This window comes from Taudactylus pleione, unplaced genomic scaffold (genome assembly GCF_031769625.1).
Source record: "Taudactylus pleione unplaced genomic scaffold, aTauple2 ptg000110l, whole genome shotgun sequence".
Taxonomy (NCBI): Eukaryota; Metazoa; Chordata; class Amphibia; order Anura; family Myobatrachidae; genus Taudactylus; species Taudactylus pleione.
This window is the reverse complement of record NW_028284512.1, coordinates 4916269-4935738: the sequence shown is the minus strand read 5'-3', so window position 1 is coordinate 4935738 and position 19470 is coordinate 4916269. Positions and strand designations below refer to the sequence as shown.

At 41.9% G+C, this 19470-nt stretch overlaps 2 pseudogenes; both read right to left on the bottom strand.

Annotated features, from left to right (window-relative positions):
• Nucleotides 1-7922: 7922 nt before the first annotated feature.
• On the bottom strand, nt 7923-8918 carry LOC148525188 (uncharacterized; annotated as a pseudogene).
• Nucleotides 8919-19053: 10135 nt separating this feature from the next.
• LOC148525187 (5S ribosomal RNA) lies at nt 19054-19172 on the bottom strand (annotated as a pseudogene).
• Between the last annotated feature and the right edge of the window lie 298 nt (nt 19173-19470).

The window sequence follows — 19470 nt, the reverse complement described above, 5'->3', positions numbered from 1 at the left end:
ACATTCAGAAACGACATGGAGAAATTCACTGGTTTCCACACCAATTGATGCTCCACCTCTGCTGTTGCTCCATTCACATTATCCACAGCTCCACACCACCCCCACCGCCATCCTCCCAAGGGGGGGCCCTGTCTATTTTGTCAGTACCGGGCCCCACAATTTCTGATGGCAGCCCTGGTGGTGAAGATGGCAGGGGCTTGGATCTAGCAGAGAGAAGGGATCTAGCTGACGCTGGACTGCTTTTTTAACTAAAATTTCTGAATTTTGCAAACACTTTAGATGGATGCACCATAGATGATGTAACAGGGAGGAGATTACAAGATGGTTAAGGTCTTCACTTCTACTTACTCTGACTTTAAAATGGGTAGAGATGGCTTGACAATTGTTGTCCGGATTTGGGTAGAAATTATTCCATACATAAGAAATGGATTTTGTTGTCTTATGCCCAAGCATGACAATTAGCTTTTCTTTATCATGGGCAACAACTGTTTACACTGGGGCCTGACTTACGCAAACAACATCCTCATCAACAACATCCTCATCATAAACATCCTTATTAGCGTCAGCTACACAAATATCCTCCTCATCCTGGTGCACTTCCACAGAAGCATCCTGGACTTCTATGTCAGCATGTTGACTTGTGCTGCTCATCCCCACATTTGAAGAGTATGCACAAGTGGTGAAAAGAGGCTCCTCTTTGAGTACAGTTTTAGAAAGGTCAGGCTCTCACATGGCACCTGCCAACACACTTAGACTCTCCTCAGGGATTTTGTGCAAGTTGGTTCCTGTGCCTTAACGATTTAAATTTTTTTGAAATGTCTACAGGAAGAAGGGCTTACATCATCATAAGAGGTAGAACCACCAGTCATAAATAAAGACCAAGGCCTAAGCCTTTCCTTGCCACTTTGTGTGGTGAAAGTCATATTGCCAATTGTATGTCTTTCTGCAGCTAACTTTCCCTTTGATGTTTTTTCTTTATCAATGTATTGATTGCTTCTTTGATTTTAGATGCCCTGACTTAAGCCCTGTATGCCCTTGGGCATCAGCTTTAATAGATGACGTAGACGGACTAGTATCGTCATGACTGGTGGCACTGACAGCAGCTCCAGCACTACTATGTGGTTTCTGCTCTCCTCTCAACTGATTGTTCTCCACATTGTTCTCCACATCTCCATACATGAACATAGTGGGGTACAGCACACACATCAATTTGAACCAATTTTAAATATGTCACTGCAGTATCAATGACCTTCAGCGTCACAATATTTTTATGAATATTACACTGCAGTATTACTGACCAATAGTGTCACAATACTTTTATGAATAATATTACACTGCGCTACCACTTACAGTGTCACAATATTTTTTAGGAATATTACACTATGCTACCACTTACAGTGTCACAAAATGTGTATGAATATAACACTGCGCTACCACTTACAGTTTCACCATACATGTAAGAATATTACACTGTGCTACCACTAGAGTGTCACAATATTTTTTAGGAATATTACACTGTGGTTCCACTTACAGTGTCACAATATTTTTTTATGGATATTACACTGCGCTACCACTTAAAGTGTCTCAAAATTTTTTATGAATATTACACTGCGGTTCCACTTACAGTGTCACAAAACGTGTATGAATATTACACTGCGCTACCACCTACAGTGTGGCAATAAGTGCATGAATATTACTCTGCGGCCTCTCTGGCAGCATCACAGTAAATATATATGTATATATAGTACATTGAGGTACAGCACAAAAAAAAATTATATTATTAATATTGTTAGCTTTAGACCAACAGAGTGTTATGTTCTTGGTTGTTTGTGGACCCGGGGTGGTAGCAGAAGCGATCACAGAAGCGGGTTTGAAAATAAAACTAGGTTTTTTAATAAGTGCTTGAGAAGACATAAAGTATGGCAGTAAATAAAAGTCCAGGTATATATAAACATTCACTAAAGTTCTGTGGTGGGAGTAATGGGTTAATGTCCAAGTAGAACAATTAGAACTGTGCAGGTAGTGAGACTGAAAATGATCAAGCAGGTATGCAGGTAGTGATGCAGGAAATAATAAGCCAGGTATGCAGGTAATGAACTAAGGCAAATGAGCAGGATGTCATCAGACTCAGGCATTCAGGTATGGGCAAGGGTGATGGAGGAAGCGGGGTAGTCCAGCGGAAGCTAGGAGCTGACAGGCAGACTGGCAGGCAGCGAATTCACAGGAACAGGATAAGCACAGAGAACTCCCTCTCAGCTGGGCTGAGATACACGTTGCACTGGCAAAGAAGGAAGGCACTGACCCTTCCTAAATACCCCATGCCATGCTGTTACTGGCCAGAGGGAACATGTGACTCACCAGGATTGGCCAGCCACATCACATGGCCAGAAGGCAAGATGGCGGCGCCCATGCCAAATGGAACGGAGACGCTGCTAGGCCTTATCAGCGCAGAGTGACAACAGGCCCACACAACAACGCGCACAGCCAAAGCCCCCCACCAGACACTAGCTCCGCCACCAGACAGCCTGCGCCACAATGACCTCACAGGTAACACCCGCCTAGCGCCATGCTGAAATACCCTGGCCATGACACAGAGTGCCATTGAAGGACACAGAAGCCCCTTTTTGGACAGAGCACATTTAGACCAACAGAGCACCCAGGAGGACACAGCAGTCCCTTTGGATAGACAGAGCACCCCCAGACTGACAGAGCACACCTGAAGGACACAGTAGCCCCTTTTGAATGGACAGAGCACCCCTAGACCAACAGAGTACCCCTGAAGGACACAGCAGCCGTTTTTTGGTCGGACAGAACATCCTTAGACTGACAGAACACCCCTGAAGGACACAGCAGCCGCTTTGATGGATGGATAGAGCACACCTAGACCAACAGAGCACCACTGAAGGACAAAGCAGACCCTTTTATGGATGGACAGAGCACCCCTAAACAGACAGAGCACCCCTGGAGGACACAGAAGCCGGTTTGATGGATGGATAGAGCACCCCTAGACCAACAGAGCACCCCTAAAGGAAACAGCAGCCCCTTTATGGATGGACAGAGCACCCCTAGACTGACAGAGCACCCCTGGAGGGCACAGCAGCCCCTTTGATGGACAGACAGAGCACCCCTTGAGGACACAGAAGCCCTTGATGGACGGACAGAGCACCCCTGGAGGACACACACATCTGTTCAGTACACTCTCCACAGCCAGAGTGAAAATGGCACCAATGACCGGGGACCTTTATAGATTCCGAAACCCATGAGAATCAGACAGCAGGAGGATGACGTTTTGCCTCATTTTGAGATCTAAGCTTGGTGGGAAAACCTGAGGGACTCTGATCCCGCACCGAATCCCAAAGTACGGGCAGGTCCGGTTCTCAGAGAACCGGACCCACTCATATCTATCCCATTTTAATGCTAATCAAATGCTTTGCCTGTTTCAGAGTATTGTAGCACCCTCACTATTGCTTTTGTCTTCCATGATAAAGAACCAGGACTACCCTGTCTGCTGCGCCTGCCATAAAAACCCAAGAAGGTTTGGTTGCAGTGGGCTAAGGGAGACAAACAGACAGGAATGACATAACCTGCTCTATCCAAGTTCCTGCACTTTTTACTAATAGATGGACCATAAGGCCAAAGTCTCACAACCCCTCCTGCAGGATGTCAATCATGTAGGCTTCTGGTGGTGGTAATAGCATAGGATGTGTTTCAGTGCTACAATTCGGGCCTCATTTATGAAACACACTGTATGTGCAGTATAAAATACCCTTGTTTTGCACCAGTGAGCCTAAATGGTCCACCATGTCCACTTACTCTTCTCTGATCTCTGGAGATGCATCCCAAAACTTGAAGTTTGCATCATTTTGTGGGAAGCCGCAAAAGGCGCAATCCGCTAAAGTGCAAATGTCCAACTTCTACTATATTATAACAGTGACGTGCGGTGAGGTCAATGGCTGGGGAGGCACACATGGAGATGGGTCAAGGTGCTGGAAGCCTGTCTCACCCCCTACTCACTGTAACTCTCCCCTCACTACACTAAGCTTCAGTGTCCATTGATTCTCCTACCTACATCACTGTGTCTTCTCTTGCTTGTGAGCTCCGATCTCTAAATGCTGCAGTGCACTTCCTGGTCACATGACACATCGAAGGTGTCTATCAGTGCTCAAGGCACGCCCCCATATTCAGAGGCATGCCTCTATTAGCTCGCTTTCTGTGCAGCTAACTGCCCGTGGTGTGGCCTCTCCCCCAGCTCTGCAAGCAGTGTCTGACTATACAGAAGCGAGGCTGAGCTGTGACTGCCTCATCTCTCTTCTCCCTGTAGTCCCAGGAAGCTCCACAAAGCTGGCAAATGTTAACTATAAAAATTATTACAATAAACAAAGATGTTTATAAGTTATAAATATCTTCTTTGTATTATTCTAATAATTTTTATATCAAATGTCAGGAGTATGACAGGGAAGGCTCTGCCTCCCTGCCTACCCTGACTGCACGTCCCTGCATTATAATCCCCAAATTATAATCTTCAAATGAATATAAACTTTTCAGTTTTTGTCCTTTAGAACATGGGCCAATTACCCTGGAATGTCACTCGGAATGGTCTTCTCTGCCAAAGTCCAACCGGATGACAATGTCAACAGCTCTCATATGTGCACTGTCAAAATGTTGACAGGCAATGTGTCAACATTCTCCAGATGTTGACATTAGGGCTATGGTTAAAATAGGTACACACTATAAAATTATCTGTCTAATCTGGCTGGCTGGAATATAAATCTGGTAATGTATGGGAGCAAACGACAGTCGACCATTTGCTCCCAAATGCCAGAAAATGGACAAAACCAGTAGTTTGGACAAACTGATTAAATCAAATGGATTTAACCAATTTGTCTGAATGACCATTTTTGACTGTTTTCCAGTCTATGGGAACAAATAGTAGATTTTCATTTGATCCCATACATTACCAGATTTTGGTTCCAACCAGCCAGATTGGACAGATAATCTTAAAGTGTGTACCTAGTTTAAAGGCCCCCACACACAGAGCGATATAGCGGCCGATTGACGGATTGGAACGATATCGCAGCTATATCGTTCTGTGTTGTGGGCATGATATCATCCACTAAATGCTCCCGTGGAGTCGTCTATCGCTCCTATAGATCTTTCTGCTTTCACAAGAGATCTGGAGAAGCGATGAACGATCCCATGCAGGTCTATGGGGAGGGCAGTGGCATCACAAGAGGGGTGCGAGGGGTGCGGCCCGCACCCGGGTGTCACCCGCCGAGGGGTGACACCAAGGTGCAGACTGACACTTCCTCACAGTGACAGGAGCCGGGTGCTGCACTGTAGTATTAAGTGCAGCACCCGGCTCCTGACACTGTGAGGGAGCCGGGCACTGCAAGACAAGGCAATCAGCATGCACCCCCTTCACCCCCCTAGTAATATTAAGATCAAGACCACAGGGATTCGGGCAGCGAGGCCACGCCCCCATCCCAGGATGCCACACCCCTTCTTACTAGGCAATGCCCCCTTTTCGCGCTCACAACGTCCCTCCCCGCACTGGGTGACACCATGGGGAGGGACGCCACTGGAGGAGGGGGCACAATATATTGGGCGGTCGGGTACACCGAATCGCTCCGTGTGTGGGGACCACCCGATATGTTGGCTGTAGGATCACATCACTGGGAACACATCGTACCGTGTGTACTCAGCTGCTGCTGGGGAAGGTTAGGGTTAGGCACTATAGGAGAAATACTCAGCAGCCTTCAGGAGCAGGTAAGTCTCCATTGGCCCAACCAGGGACAATATGTGGACATTCTAACCAAAAAAAAAATATATATATACTGTATATATATATCCACCTAAAATGAAATTTAAAATGTCTCTTCTATACAGCAGCATTTTTTCTTCTTACTTTAATAGAAGTAGAGAGAAATACTGATGACAGTTTGTCCTTACCTTACATAACCCTAATTTAAAATGTCTTGCTGCTTCCCAATAATGCTTTGTGTGTTTTTCTTGAGACCCCATGTAGAAAAGCATTAATTATTTCTGTTTCTCCACCATTACAGATCTGACAGCTGAGCTGAGCAGAAATGAAATCTTACATTAAGATCATTGAAATCTATGGAACGAGATTGGTACAGAGAGCACAGCCTAGATGATTGCACAGGTCTAGAGGAGAGTGTTCACTGCGGTGGGCTACCCACATAGAGATCGGTGGTTTCTATGTGACATTCTCCTCTCCGTCATTTGTCACAAATGTAACAAAACAGAAATAATTATCACCCATGAACACAGGATTCATACAATTTTGTAGATACTGTATCTTCTCTGTTTTGAGAAACTCATTCACATAAACTTAATGATTGCTTTAAAACCATATTGTGATTCTAGCATATGAGCTTGTGTGAGTTCCACCTAAAATATATTATGCTGCAGGTGCGGTGTAACAGAAACATAGAAATATAGAATTTGACGGCAGTTAAGAACCACTTGGCCCATCTAGTCTTCCTTTTTTTACCTTTTGGTAACCTAAACCCTATGTGATCCTCAGTTCTTTATAAGGATATTCTTATGCGTATTCCAAGCATGTTTAAATTGTTCTACTGTCTTAGCCTCTACCACCGCTGATGGGAGGCTAATCCACTTATCTACTACCCTTTCTGTGAAGTAATTTTTTCCTCAAATTTCCTTTGAATCTACCTCCCTCCAGTTTCAGTGCATGTCCTTGTGTTTTAGTACTTCTCTTCTTTTGAAGAATGTCTCCCTCCTGCTCCTTGTTAAAACCCATGATATATATGAAAGTTTCTATCTTGTCCCCCCTTTCCCTTCTCTGTTCCAGACTATACGTATTAAGATCTCTTAGTCTTTCCTGTTTTGTGCTGTAGGCCATGCACCATTTTAGTTGCCCTTTTCTGTACAGTCTCTAATGTATTTATATATTTCTGGAGATTTGGTCTCCAGAACTGAACACAGTATTGTAGATGAGGCCGTACCAATGACCTATACAGTGGCATTATTACTTCTTTCTTCCTGCTACTGATTCCTCTCCCTATGCAACCAAGCATCTGACTTACCTTTCTCATTGTTTTGTTACAATGCTTACCTGCCTTTAAATCACCTGAAATAGTGACTCCTAGATCCCTTTCCTCCTCTGTAATTTACATTAGAGTACCCTCAATACTATATTTAGCTTTTGGGTTTTTGAGACCCAAGTGCATTATTTTGCATTTTTTAGCATTAAACTGTAGTTGCCATGTTCTTGACCATTCCTCTAGGTCTAGCTAGATCCTCCATCATTTGTCTTACCCCTCCAGGTGTGTCTACCCTGTTGCAAATGTTTGTGTCATCTGCAAAAAGACATACTTTCCCTTTAATACCATTTGCAATGTCGCCAACAAATATATTAAAAAGCACTGGTACAGAACCTTGGGGTACACCACTTGTCACAATTCCTTCCTGAGACTGCACTCCATTTACTACAACTCTCTGTTTCCTATTCTGCAACCAAGTTTTTATCCATTTAACCATCTTAGAATCCAGTCCCAAGTTTTCAAGTTTATTTATCAGTCTGCGATGTGTCAAAAGGCCTTACTAAAGTCTAGATAAGCTACATCTACGGCCCCCCTTTATCTCTTACTTTAGTCACCCAGTAAAAAAAATCTATAAGATTTGTATTGCATGATCTCCCCTAGTAAACCCATGCTGTTTGGGATCCTGTAAATTGTTGGATTTGAGATGTTCCACAAGTCTTTCTTTTAATAGTGATTCCATTACTTTCCCTACTACTGATGTAGGGCTCACTGGTCGGTAGTTACTTACCTTTTCCTTGCTTCCACTTTTGTGCAGTGGGATTACATTTGCTCTTTTCCAGTCCTCTGGAATTACTCCTGTAGCTAGAGACTGGTTGAATAATTCAGTTAATGGTGTTACCAGCACCCTTTACGCTCTATTAGTATCCTTGGATGTATCCCATCTGGCACCATTGATTTATCCACTTTCAGTTTTGTCAGTTCATTTAGGACCTTTTCCTCTGTAAGTATACTTGTATCTACCTTGAAACTTAACTGTGGCCCCTTCCCCTCTCCTTCTGTAGTGAATACCGAGCAGAAATAACCATTTAGATGATCTGCTATTGTCTCCCTCCACAAGACTCTCACTGTCTGTCTTCATTCTTATTATTCCACCATTTGATTTTCTTCTTTCATTTATATACTTAAAAATGGATTTGGCCCCTTTACTTACTGACTGGGCTTATTTCTCTCCAGCCTGTGCCTTTGCACATCTGATCGCCTTCTTGGTCTCCTTCCTACTGACAAGGTACACCTCTTTGTCTTCATTATTCTGAGTCTGCTTATATTTCCTAATTGCCCTATTTTTTGCTTTCACACTAGCTGATACTTCTTTTGTAAACCATACTGGATTCCTTTTCCATGTGCCTTTCCTAACCCTTTTGATACAAAGATCTGTTGCTTTCTCTATTGCACTTTTAAATTCTCCCCACCTCTCCTGCACTCCTTCCAAGTTCCTCCAGTCTGCCAATGAATTGCTTATACATCTCCCCATCTCTGCAAATTCAGCCTTCCTAAAATCTAACACCTATGTTTTTGTGTGGCATGAGTTGAATCCTGTCTTTATACTAAACCATACTGCTTGATGGTCACTGGACCATACTGCTTGATGGTCACTGGATCCTAGGTTCTCTTCAACACTTACATCTGATATCCTATTGCCATTTATGAGTATGATGTCTAGTCCAGTATAGCATGTTTGCGAGTGGGCTCCCTCACCAATTGCTTGAGGGATGCTCCCTGAAAGGCATTTAGAAAGTCCCCACTTCTAATGGAACTTGCAAAAGACCCCTCCCAATTTGCATCTGGTAGATTAAAGTCTCCCATGATTATTACCTCTCCTTTTAAAGTCATTTTAGTGATGTCTTGCAAAAGGTTCCTGTCCAGTTCCTCCCCCTGGCCTGATGGTCTGTAAATCACCCCAGTGCGAATAATGTCTTTATCACCCCTGTTTCTATGGTCACCCAAAAGGCCTCAGTTTTTTCTGCAATATTTTGTATTGAAGTAGTTTTTATGTTGTTTTTCACATACATTGCTACCCCTCCTCCAATATTTCCCATTGTCTTTTCTAAATAAAGTATATCCCGGTATAGCTATATCCCAGTCATGTTTTTCATTACAACATGACTCCGTAATAGCTACAATATCCAGATCATCCCTAGTCACTATTGCTATTAGATCTGAGATTTTATCGCCTAAGCTCCTAGCATTTGCACACATAGCTCTAAGGGGTTTGTTTGTGCCTCTCTTAGTTCTAGGCATGTTCAGACAGTACATTTGTAATATTATGGTTTTTGATTTTACCTGGTTGTAGATGTTGTTCAATGTTTGTTCAACTGGTTTTTTAACTGTTACATAAATTACACTTTGTTTTATAATACACTTCTTTTTATAATACACTTTGTTTTATAATACACTTCTTTTTATAATACACTTTGTTTTATAATACACTTAATAGTATAATTAGAGATGAGCGGGTTCGGATCTCAGAGATCCGAACATCAGGGATCTGAGTCAGATCCGAGCCGGCTCGGGTTTTCCCACCTGCCTCAGATCTGAAAATGAGGCAAAAAGTCATCATCCTGCTGTCAGATTCTCGCAGATTTTGGATTCTATAAATGGTCCCGCGATCGCCACCATTTTTCATTCCGGCTGTGGAGCATGCACAGGGAGGGAGCTGGGATCTGTTGCTGATGCTGCCCATAGGGGCTGGCTGGCTACTGTTGTCAATATAGGGGTTGGCTGGCTACTGTTGTCCATATAGGGGGTTGTCCTGTCCATAAGGGCTGGCTGTTGTCTAGAGGGGCTGGCTGTTGTCCTGTCCATAAGAGCTGCTGTCTACAGAGGGGCTGGCTGATGTCCTGTCCATAGGGGCTGGCTGTAGTGCTATGTTGTCCAGGGGTGCTCTGTCCTTCAGCGGTGCTCATCTACTCTTCACCCACCCCCAGTGTGAAAAAAATTATTATTTTTTTTTGTGTGTGCGTGTTAGACACACCTGTCACTGTCATCGGCGTAGCTGCGCAGGGGTGCTGTGCTGCTGTCTGTCAAGGGCTGCCCCCCCCAAAGTAAAAACCAACAATTTTTTTTGTGTGCGTGTTAGCCACACTTGTCACTGTCATCGGCGTAGAAGCAAGGGTGCTGTGCTGCTGTCTGTCAAGTGCTGCTGCCCAAAAAATAATATATTTTTTTTGTGTTTGTGGTTGTATGAGTTTCAAGGTGGAGGACAGTCACATGACCGGAGAGCAAGATCCACATACCAGACTTGTAGCTGCTGACAGCAGTCATGATGACGATGCCATCTATGAAGGCCGATGGACCAGGGCTTCAGTCAGGACAAAAAGTCAGGCTAAAGAAATCAACTTTTATCCTGTTAAAGCTAAGTCAGCTTTAGAGAAACTAAAAATTGGCAATATGCCATTCAGTACACGAAGTGGCAAGGAAAGGATAAGGCCGTGGCCTTTATTATTTATGACTGGTGGTTCTAGTGATGATAATTTAAGCCCCTCTGCTTGTAGGAGAGGTACAAAAAAAATGTAAATTGTTAAAACAAGTAATACACCGGAACCAACTGTGTGCTCTGAAAAATCACAAATCCCCGAGGAGAGTCCAAGTGTGTCCGCTGTTGCCATGTATGAGCCTGACCTTTCTAGTAATACTGTACTTGAAGAGGATCCACCTTCCACCATTTGTGTGCCTTCTGACATAGAAATTGAGGATGCTTCTGTGGAATTGCATGAGGAGGATGAGGAGGATATTTATGTAGTTGGCAATAACAACAAGGATGATGAGGATGTTGATGGTGATGTTTGTGTACAAACCGTAAATCAGGCAACAGTTGTTGTTGCCCATGGTGGGAAAAATCCCATTGTTGCCATGTCTGGGCAAAGGACTGAAAATCCACTTCTCATGTGTTGGAATTATTTCCACCCAAATCCGGACAACTTTTGCCAAGCCATTTGTGACCGTTGCCAAGTAACAGTGAGTAAGGACCTTGACCATCTTGGAACATCCTTCCTGTTACGTCACTTGTAGCGCATTCATCAAATAGGAAAGGATATTGAAACTTTGGGGACAAGAAAAGTAAAACAAACAACAATCAGTCCAGTGTCACCAAGCTGGTCCCTTCTATCTGGATCCAAGCGCCTGCAATATCCACTACTAACACCTGCACCATCATCAACATCCTCATTCATGATTGGAAGTAGTCCTGCATCCAATATCATAAGGACTGACTTACCGGTTTCAGTAAGAGTCATACAGCTGAGAACCTCTTAGAGAAACTCAGGGAAATCATTGCAAAAAGGCTTACCCCACTTGGACTCTCCTCGGGATTTGAGATTTCTGACAATGCCAGTAATATTGTGCAAGCATTACATGTGGGCGAATTCGATCACATCCCATGTTTTGCTCACACAATTAATCTGGTGGTGCAACATTTTAAAAAAAAATGACAGAGGCGTGCAGGAGATGCTCTCAGTGGCCCGAAAGATTTCTGGGCATTTTCGACATTCAGCAACTATGTGTCGAAGATTGCAGCACCAGCAAGAACTGTTGAATTTGCCATGCCATCAGCTGAAGCAAGAGGTAGTAACTAGGTGGAATTCTACCCTCTATATGCTTCAGTGGATGGAGGAGCAGAAAAAGGCCATCCAAGGCTACACTACGGCCTATGACAGGAGTGGAGTGGGTTAGTTAGTCAAGCGCAGTGGAGAATAATTTGCGTGTTGTGCAAGGTTCTCAAACCCTTTGAACTTGCCACACATGAAGTTAGTTTAGACACTGCCAGCTTGAGTCAGCTCATTCCCCTAATCAGACTTTTGCAAAAGCAGCTGGATAAACTGAAGCAGGAGCTGAAGTGATTCCGCAAAGTATGTGGGACTTGTAGATCAAGCACTTAATTTGCTTCGACAGGATCCAAGGGTCGTCAATCTCTTGAAATCAGATCACTATATTTTGGCGACTATACTTGATCCTAGGTTTAAGTCATACCATGTGTCTTTATTTCCAATGGACATAAATCTGAAAAGATGGAAAGAGCTGGTGGTGAAAAAATTGTCAGCTCAAGCGGAACTTGACATGGCAGCATCTCATCCTTCATTTTCTATAGCTGCCAGGAAAAAACTAAATTTTCCTAAGGGACCCACTGCTGGTGGTGATGCAGATCAGTCAGCAAAATCTAATGACATCTGGTTGGGTCTGAAAGAACTGCCTACAATGAGTGACATGTCTACTGTGACTTTGTCTGATATGATCACCATTCAGAGAATGGTGCATCCAAATAGGTATGTCAGACAGTCCGTTTCACTACTGGCAGGAAAAAGAGGCAATTTGGAGTCCCTTACACAAACTGGCTTTGCTGTACTTAAGTTGCCCACCCTCCAGTGTGTACTCTGAAAGAGTTTTCAGCGCAGCTGGCAACCTTGTCAGTGATTGTCATAGGAGGTTACTTCCCCAAAATGTGGAAAAGATGATGTTCATCAAAATGAATTACAAATTCCACGAGGAAGACCTTTACCAGCACTTAAGTCCAAAAAAGACATTAGCGTCTGACTCTGTAATGGTGGATTCCAGCGGGGACGAATTCATATTGTGTGAAGAAGAGGAGGAGGCACACACTGATGGGGATGATGATGACAATGACGACATCTAATCTAGTGTATTGTAAAGCCAGTTTGTGTATGGGATCATTGCAACCAATGTCCACTGCGCATTGGCAGTTTGTTTTGTGGGGGGTCCAAACAAACCAATCATTTCAGCAACAAGTGTCAGACCCTGTCGCTGAAGTGATTGGTTTGTTAAACTGTGAATGTCCTGTTTCATATATACAACATAAGGGTGGGTTGGAGGGCCCAAGGACAATTCCATCTTGCATCTTTTTCCTTTCCATTATGTGCTGGTTGGGGCATTGCTGCCTGACATTTTTAATGTTATGGTTTATGAATGTCCAGAAATTGGAATGGCCACAGACAGCATCTCCTGCATGCCCCTTTCATTTTTTTAAAGAAAATTCTGAACCAATTGCTGCTTGTTGTGTCAACCCGACGGCACAAGTCGCACAACAGTAACATTCAGCCAGTGGTTCTCAGCCCTTAAGGCTGCTACATGGCCCAAAGGCCGCATCCTGCTTCACGGCCCAAAGGCCAGCTGTCGTCACTCCTCACCAGCCTTCAAGGCTGTAATGGCCGCAACTTGCCCAGAGTTCTAGGCCTCAAGGCTGTTGTAGGACTAATCATAGCTCTGTATTCCACTACTACTCAGCCCGGAGGCTGCATCAACAATTAACTAACAACTATCAATTCTTCAGCCAGTGGCTCCACCAATTATCAATTCTTCAGCCAGGGGCTGCACCAATGATCAATTCTTCAGCCAGGATCTGCACCAATTATCAATTCAGCCAGAGTCTGCACCAATTATCAATTCTTCAGCCAGCCAGGGGCTGCACCAATTATCAATTCTTCAGCCAGGGGCTGCATCAATTATCAATTCTTCAGCCAGGGGCTGCACCAATTATCAATTCTTCAGCCAGGGGCTGTACCAATTGTCAATTGAGCCAGAGGCTGTACCAATTATCAATTCTTCAGCCAGCCAAGGGGTGCACCAATTATCAATATTTCAGCCAGCCAGGGGCTGCACCAAATATCAATTCTTCAGCCAGCCAGGGGCTGCACCAATTATCAATTCTTCAGCCAGCCAGGGGCTGCACCAATTATCAATTCTTCAGCCAGCCAGGGGCTGCACCAATTATCAATTCTTCAGCCAGCCAGGGGCTGCACCAATTATCAATTCTTCAGCTAGGGGCTGCACCAATTATCAATTATTCAGCCAGTGGCTGCACCAATTATTAATTCTTCAGCCAGGAGCTGCACCAATTATCAATTCTTCAGCCAGTGGCTGCACCAATTATCAATTCTTCAGCCAGGGGCTGCACCAATTATCAATTATTCAGCCAGTGGCTGCACCAATTATTAATTCTTCAGCCAGGAGCTGCACCAATTATCAATTCTTCAGCCAGTGGCTGCACCAATTATCAATTCTTCAGCCAGTGGCTGCACCAATTATCAATTCTTCAGCCAGGGGCTGGCTGCACCAATTATCAATTCTTCAGCCAGGGGCTGGCTGCACCAATTATCAATTCTTCAATCCTCAAGGGGTACCCCAGCCATCATCTTTGCACAGTCCTCAACTCTATTTATTACTCAGTTTTGAGTCAGCTAACTGAATGCAACCTTTTGGCCCTTAACTAGATGAAAAAATCAGTATTGTGAGCTGTGAGGTGGTCAAAGTTGACTGGAAATTAGTGGAAATAAATGTTATTGAGGTTAATAATACTGTAGGAACAAAAAAAGGCCAATTTTATGTGATTTTAGCTGTTTTTATGATTTTTTTAAGAAAAAATCCAGATCCAAAACCAAAACCGAAAACAAAACACGGAGGTGAGGTTTTGGCAAAACCTATCCAGATCCAAAACCAGGGGAGATCCAGATCCAAAACCAAAACCAACACACGGGGGTCAGTGCACATCTCTATTTATAATACACTAAAGCTGGCCACACACTAGACCAACTTTCATCCAACCAACCAACTAGTTGATTGGTTGGAATGAAAATCTGGTAACATATGGGAGTGAATGATGATCAGCAATTTGCTCCTAAATGCCAGAAAGCAGATGAAAATGGACGTTCAGACAAGTTTGTTAAATGTTTGAACTAAACAATTTGTTCAAACAACAGTTTTTGTCCATTTTCCGGCATTTGGGAGCAAATTGCTGATTGTCATTTGCTTTCATACATTACCAGGTTTTCATTCCAACCAATCAACTAGTTGGATGGTTGGATGTAAGTTAAACTAGTGTATGGCCAGCTTTAGTGCTTATAATACACAGCTGCCATCGTCAACCACGGCTGCCTATATACTGAATCTAAACTTAAAGTAAGTCTGATTGAGACATGCTACAGCTGAGCACAAATGCCCCACTAATCAAAGATGAAATTTAGCACTGGGTTTGAGTAAACACTAGCAGTATCCTACAATAAACTAGGCATCACTGAACAACATCCCCCACCCAGGTAATACCAATTACAATCAAGTCATTACATCACAATCTTTGCAAACATAGATAAATTCCATAAGACAAATGTAAGTAACAATATGTAGCTTGCTAGATGGGAATGTATTACATACTTTGAAAAAAAAAAAAAACTGCTGATCTAATGTGTACGGTCTACATGTGTTTTAAATTAGCTGCTGTAGCCCTTATTTTGCCAATCTGACTAAACACACATGTATATTGTTTAAACCTAGATGTAGTTGTTATTAATGTCTTTATGGACATAGTAATTTTGACAGTGTGTTTTAATACATTTTATGTTGACAAGAACAGTGACCTTTGTAAAACCTGCATGGATGGCAGACAGAGGTGTGATCATGATAAATATCTAGGTGGGTCTAGGACATGGCTTATAAAGTCTGTATTGTAGCCTATTGCATTCTGTACTTGTCTACGTTTTCTTCCTCCAACCTAAAAAAGCAAGAGGCGTGGTGACGCATTTCGCATCATGGCAACCACTCCTTTTGCTGTGCAGGAGCGTCATGCGGTAGGTCTATAATGATGTGATTGGCTGCAAATCACACTATCCCAAACCAGCCACTTTCATAGCAAAGTGGTCGGGAACCAGGTAGTCGGTTTTCTTTCTTGGGAGAACTTCTAGAAATTCAGGAGAATGGAAATATGGGCTAAGATGGAATGTTTATTTAATTAGAATTGTTAGGCTATAACTGCTATGCTATAAACCCTTAAACAAAAAATGTTCCATTCTAAACACAGAAGGTTTAAGGGCTAAGTGAAAAGATACGGGGAGACAGCTGATTTTCAGATCAGCTGTCACTGTGCTGGAGCAATGATGAATTGATCCGGTGCTCGCCACGAGTTGAAATATTATTGTACCCCAATAATTAACATAATGAATATAGCCTAATCTGCTGAGGTTACCTCCGGCGATAGCAGTGTTAAGCTCATGAAATATAGGTTGAGTCTCCCATATCCAAATATTCTGAAATACGGAATATTCAGAAATACAGAATATTTTTAGCATGGCTGAGATAGTGAAACCTTTGCTTCCTGATGGTTCAATGTACACAAACTTTGTTTACAGCACAAAATTATTAAAATACAGTATAAAATAACCTTCAGGCTCTGTGTATAAGGTGTATATAAAACATAAATGAATTTCATGTATGTACACAAACTTTTTTTGATGCACAAAATTATTAAAAATATTGTATAAAATGACCTGCAGGCTGTGTGTATAAGGTGTATATAATACATAAATGCGTTCTGTGTTTAGATTTGGGTCCCATTCTCAAGATATCTCATTATGGTATGCAAATATTCCAAACTACGGAATATTCCGATATCCAAAATACCCCTGGTCCCAAGCATTTTGGATATGGGAGACTCAACCTGTATAGGACTTTTCACTGCTTCATAAATAGTCCCTTTAGACAATGACATTCTGCCGCTCATTGCCTGACAAACATTTATGTCGCAATGAATTGCAGAATATTTCTAACCCATGGACTTTTAGCTCTCATCTAACTTATAGCGACGGGCCAGCTCTTGCATATTCTCTGGCAGACTCTATTGCTGTCAGGCCATGGTGATGCAAACAGACAGCCCATCTTTCCATCACTCACTGTCAGATGGTCACTGGCAAGGCCTCCTTGAATCCGTATCAGGCTGTGTTCAGATTTGCTCATTGGCAAGTCATCTCTGGCTTGCTTGCTAGCAAGCTTTATAGAACTCTTTGCTGGCAAACTGTTACATTATCTGGCTCCATTACTCCATCCATGAAAGGATTTAAAACTGACTCTCTCAACTAGGGATGGCCAATCTGCGGTTCTGTATCACTTTTTCCAATTAAGACGGGATTGTCATGCGTATATTTAATACATTTGCCATATATTTGGCAAAATAATATTGATTTTCTTTGTGATCGATATGGTGCCCCGAAATAGCTGTCGGGCATTGGGCTATTCACCCTGATCTTCACATGGAGTGATGAGTATTATGTGTCTTTTAATGACATGGAAAACAATTTATTCCCTTTTTGAGAAAGCACTGTATACAGATTTTGCACGTTAATACCTTTGTGGAACTGATCATGGGATACATGTCCTGTACTATATAAAGATGGTGTGCTGATCGTCTGTCATTGGACTGCTGCTATATTTAATTCTTCATGGTCATGCCCCCTACCATTGTATTAAGTTTGAGTGTGCAAATTTTTCTCATATATATATATATATATATATATATATATAGATGAAAATTTGGCGCCAATTAAAAACCACAACAGAATATATAGGAGATAGGTAAAAAAGGCACTTTTGAACAGAGATTAATCAATAATAACCTTGATGCACTCCCCTTCTTTCAAAAGGGTGTCAGCTCTATCAGAAAAATGGTGTCAGTTGGATTCTGACACCTAGAAACTATATCATTAAATGGATTTGATATGGAGCACCTTAAAGTGCTGAGTGCCTTGTGCAAATAATTAATTAAGTAATTGAGGGTATATTTCAACCACTCTCACAATGCAAGCTGCAGTGTATTTCTGCAATAATCAGTGCAAGTTTCATAAAACACATATATTAAAAATAAGAATTAATACTAATAGCAATTTAAAGTGTTCTGGTGCATGTAAAGTTGCATTGGTGCATACATGCATATATAATAATCACAATGATGAGCTGATATTACTAAAAAAGAATATACAATTTATTTCAAGATTACAACAGTAACTGTGCAATAAAGGTTTGCACAGAAAGCATGAACTTGGACAACATCAAGTAAGAAAAATATAAAAAATATCTAAAAAAAATGAAAAAAAAAAAAAAAACTTTAACAAATTTTTTTTAAAGAAGAAAATATGGAGCTTATCTCAATTTTAAGAAGGTCCTGGAAGGCTGGATTCCACTGTACCAACGCGTTTCATCTATTCTCTAGACTTTCAAGGGGATGTCCATTGTGTGCTGTGTCCCTGTATTTATACTCCTTTGCTTTATATGCTGAGTTAAAGGGGCAGGGTTTTAGTGTGACATCACTTCCGGGTACTAGATATGCTATGTAATGCACATAGCAATCGATGAGGGTCTATCCACAGGACTAACAACTATTGTTCATATTGTGCCCTTTCCATCTGGGCCCTAGCAAGTAACATCACCAATCATGTATAAAAAATGGAGTTTTAAACTACATGTCCATAGACATTCAGCGGCAGCCATCTTTTTGGATCCCTTATGTTCATTAAGACTCTCTAGTGGTGGTGGCCATTTTGCTGTATCCCATTATGTGCACTTCGGCCATTTTGCTGGATTCATCTCTGTAGATCTATTGGGCACTCGTTCCCATGGAAATTTTGCGGCAACCATCTTTTTGGATTCTTTGTACTCATTTGACAATACGTTTTTTTATGTCCTATTGTGCTTATTTCAGCCAATTTACTGGGTTCTCATTTAGTTCTGTTGGCCATTTTGTTATGTCAGATATTTGTATATACAGTATGGCAATTCTTAAATAAAAACATGTTTATGACATCTGTATCCTTCCAAGAGTTTTTATTGTGGGATGGTTTTTCCTAGATATAAAAGGTGTCCCGTGGTTGATTCCTAGGTATTCAAAAAATAATGATTAGAAAGCGTAAATACAACACAGACCCATAAGGGTTTTTTGTTTTTTGTTTTTTTATAACTAACAGACTTTTTTATCATGAACCAATAATTTTTCTATGTATATTTCAAATTGATATAAGCAAATGAATATCCCATACACTTGTCCATTAAAGACAAAAAACATAGTTAATATTTGGTTACATGAACGTACATATACGCATCTTAGTATAATGGAGACTTACAATTTTAAAAAACAAGGATGAAATAAGACTCAGTGCCTAACCAATTATGAAACCAGATTTATTATATGCATATATTATAACTACAGCACCTGGTATTCTTGGGAGGTCACCCATCCCAATACTGACCATGCCCAATTATGCTTAGCTTCCAAGATCAGATGAGATTGGGCATTTACATATTGGTATGGCTGTAGATGAAGTAGGCACTTATTTTATCCTTTTAAAAGGGTTCAGGTTTAGAAACCATTTCAAATGACTTGTAAAAACAAATATTTTAAAATCAATAAGAGTTTAAAATCAATTTGTTTATAAAAAAAAAGGAGCTATCTCATAGTTGTCATTAAAACCCATCAGAGTTAGAGTGTTCAGCTCAAATATCCAGAACATCTCCCGTTTTGACAACTTATTGCTCAAATCGCCTCCCCTTTCTCCCAGTTTGACATGTTCAATAGCTTTAAATGTAAGTTCTTCTGGATTGGATCCATGATGCGAAA